Source organism: Schistosoma mansoni, chromosome 3, assembly GCF_000237925.1.
Source record: "Schistosoma mansoni strain Puerto Rico chromosome 3, complete genome".
In the NCBI taxonomy this organism is placed as follows: domain Eukaryota; kingdom Metazoa; phylum Platyhelminthes; class Trematoda; order Strigeidida; family Schistosomatidae; genus Schistosoma; species Schistosoma mansoni.
This window is the reverse complement of record NC_031497.1, coordinates 13794085-13797979: the sequence shown is the minus strand read 5'-3', so window position 1 is coordinate 13797979 and position 3895 is coordinate 13794085.

The window sequence follows — 3895 nt, the reverse complement described above, 5'->3', positions numbered from 1 at the left end:
TATTGGACACAGACTTCCCATACGAGGATGCTGTGAATTGCTTATAAGGGGTGATAATTCTTCATATATACCTCGTGAATTTTCAGATAGCGAAGTAGCACTGTTAATACTGATTTTTAAAAAAATTGAAAAGATCCAAAGTAGAATTGTCTTTACCAGTTTCTACAAAAAATTCTGATGCTTTACTTAAAGATTTGATAACTGCGGGTGCTAAGTGTTGTGAAAGTATAAAAATTCAGACTACAAAACTTCAAGTACAGGGTGATCCAGTCTTTTTTAAAAGACGGGTAATCCCTTACGTTCTTCGAGAAACAGTACGTAAGACACTGAACAATTTGTGTGCTCAAGGTATAATTGAACCGATTCAGTCTTCGGGATGGGGTACTCCTATTGTTACACCATTGAAGTCGGATGGCAAGACCCTTAGAATATGTGGTGACTATTGCTTAGCATCAAACTGCCGTTTGTCGAAGCAAACATACGACGGTGGGGGCTCAAGATATTGTAAATCGACTTCATGGTTCTAAAGTGTCCTTCAAAATTGACTTAAAATCCCTTTACATCAATCTTCATCTATTTTGACGATGATTAACACTTCTTTTAGTTTGTTCAAATACAACTTCCTTCCATTTAGTCTTAGTTGTTCTCCAGCGATATTTCAGGAAGTTATGAATAAGGTAGTCAGTGATATTGAAGGTGTTGAAGTTTATCAAGATGATCTCATTGTTCATGGTACTGATAAGGTAGTTCATTTTCAGAAGGTTATTGCTTTATTGCGTCGTTTAATTGAGAAGAATATTACAGTAAATCTAAATAAGTGTTTGTGTATCTAGTTTCGAATGTCTTGGATACTTAGTTGATGGTGATGGTTTTAGACCAGATTTGAAACGACTAACTCCACTAATAAGTGCACCGTCTCCAAAAAATCTTACGGAACTACGTTCACTAGTGAGTGCACTTCAACAATATTCCAGTTTTATTCCTAATTTTACTTGTCGTGTCAATTGTGTATTTAATATTTTGACATCCGATTCATTTAAATGGGGTGAGGAACAAGAGTCATGCTTACGAAGTCTGCTGAATTTTCTTCACAAATGCTGTTCTTTGAACTTGTTTATCCAGTGTACACTCTTTACTTATTACTGATGCATCACCTATGGGTATTGTTGCAGTTTTGGAACAGGAAGGTAGACCAATTATCTATGTTTCACGCAAACGTACTGTTATTGAACAAGGTTATTCACAAACTCAGCGAGAAGCATTAGCTATGTTTTGGGTCATCAAAAGACTTCATAAGTATTAATCTGAAGAGAACTTCACCATTGTTACTGATCACGAGTTCAATTATCATCCTGAAAAATTCGTAGCACGTTCCTCAACTGCTATGGTTAAACAATGGAGTGCTTATGACTATACAGTTCGGCACAGGAGTGCCAAACAATTTCAATAAGTTGAATACATTTCTCGACAATCATCGCAAGATAGACTTGTTAAAACTTCGGACTCTTTATCAGTACGATTCTCACCGGTGAGACGTCCAGATCTCATTAGAGAAACTCATAGATACTTTGAATGTATTCTCAGTGCTATGTGGAAATTTTGAAATGCTAATCTGAAACGTAGATTTCTTGTCTATTTTTCAAAGCGGGATGCTTTATCCGTTACTCTTGATGGTATTTTGTGTCTAAACGATCGTGTTGTTATTCCTCCTTCATTAGGGATATCTGTCTTTGAAGAGTTTCTTAGTAGATATTTAGGTGTTGAGAAAATGAAGTCTTTGGCAAGGCTCACATGTTGGTGGCCAGAGATGAATGCAGATATATGTCGTACAGCAAACAATTTTGAAAATGTCATGAGTTGAAAAGTCAGCATTAGAAGTGGACTCCATCACCAGTATTGTTTGAGGCCAGACAGAGAATTCATGCAGACTATTGTGGTCCATTTCTTGGCAAATGCTATTCACTTGTCGTTATTTACTCTTCCAAGTGACCTGAATTTCATTCACCACAACAACAAATAGACAAATTGATAAGGAATGTAAGAAAATTACCGACCGCACCGAAAAATAAATGTTATTCCATCCTTTCTGGATATATCAAGTTAAAATCCGTTAAAAAGATAATAGTTTGTTGCATTATAACACAAAGTGTTTCAGATTCTGGAAAAGTGCTTCAATTTACAATCAAAATGCACAATCCCAGTCAACTCAAGCAACACAATCAAAGAGAGAACAATGAATATGGCTGCCGCCAAGATTAAATATAAACTAAAACAACACAAACACAGTTTAGGAGGAAACAAAGAAACTCAGTGAAAGCGAAAGGAAAATGAGAAAACTATAATGAAATAAAATATTAATTATCAGAAGGGGTTTTGTGGGGATTTAGTAATTTTCATAGTTGAAAGCTTGAGTCAATTGAAGCTAGGTTTTCCATGGTGGTCTAGCTTCAATTGACTCACGCTTTCAACTATAAAAAAATAAAATATTACCATCTCAAATGGCATCAAAAAGAATGACAAAATGTACAACTGAAGAAACTAATAAGAACAAGTTACAAATGTACTCATCGAGGGATTTTCATCCACAAAACCTTCGAAGTGGATCTTATTGCGGTACGTTTGAAATTTGCGTTACGCTGACACGGTATTTATTATAAAGTGCTTATATATCGTTAAACCCTAGTTTATAAATCAATAATAACATTCAATTAACCCTTGAAGAAAAATGGTTCGACTGACACAAAAACGAGCTCGAAAAAGTCCTATTTCTTCAGATATTAACAACTCTGGTCTTACCTGCACCCCATGCTCTGCTACTCCTGTTGCACCAGATAATAGTGGGAGTGGACTTATTCCACACATGTTGCTGGATGACTCTATGTCTAACTTAATAATGAGTTCTAACTCACGAACAGATGGTATCGATCTTATTAAGAGCGAATTAGCCGCTGTCTATAAGCAATTAAGTGATATGCGTTCTAAAGTGGAGTCACTTGCAGGCTCTTTATTAAAGCATGATGACCTTAAACTAGAACTAAAGACACTGTCACCCCTTCGACTGCTGTTGTCAAAGGATATAGTTCCTTCTGAACTCGAAGACAGGATCAAAGTAGAATCCGTTATTGACTCGATGGCTAGCGAAGTCACCAAGCGAATAATCTCACGAAATAACGTGATTATATATAATATACCTGACAAGGTTGCCATTAAAACTGTAAGAAACTCGATACTAAAGGCAGCTAACCTCCAGGACAGTCCATGCCAATGTATCCGACTTAACAAAAAGCATCAAAAATACTCGTGCCCTATCCTGTTTAGATTCGATTCCCATTTATTAGCGGAACGTTTGATAAAATCTGAACAGCTAGCCTGTGCGCATACGAAGTTTAAACACGCTCGTATAGTCTCAGACAAAACCACCAATCAAAGATTAACACAAAAGCGTACCATAAAGGAAAATAACATTGATGAGGTCACAACAAATGTGATCGCGCCAGCAGCTGAACCCACTGGTGCAGCTGATTTATCTCATGTTAGTCAGTGTACTGATATACCAATGCAGTGTGTTAGTTTGCCTCTCATACCCCTAGTGGCCCTAGATAACCAGGACATATCTGATGGAGACTCTAATGTCATTCTTTCCAGTGTAATATCGGAAGTCAAGGATCGTACACCTGATTCTATTGTGAAGGCTCATAAAAACACTGCTAAACCTAAAAAGAATATACCAATTAAGAAGAAAGTAAATAAAAAACCTTCTAGTTCTAAACCGATTACCAAAAATATTTCAACGGCTTTACCAAACAAAAGTATAATTTCTGAAACTATGCTTAACCCTACTCATCGTAAGGGAGGTTATAAGGACACGTTTCGTTCAAACGTTACACAAGAAGGC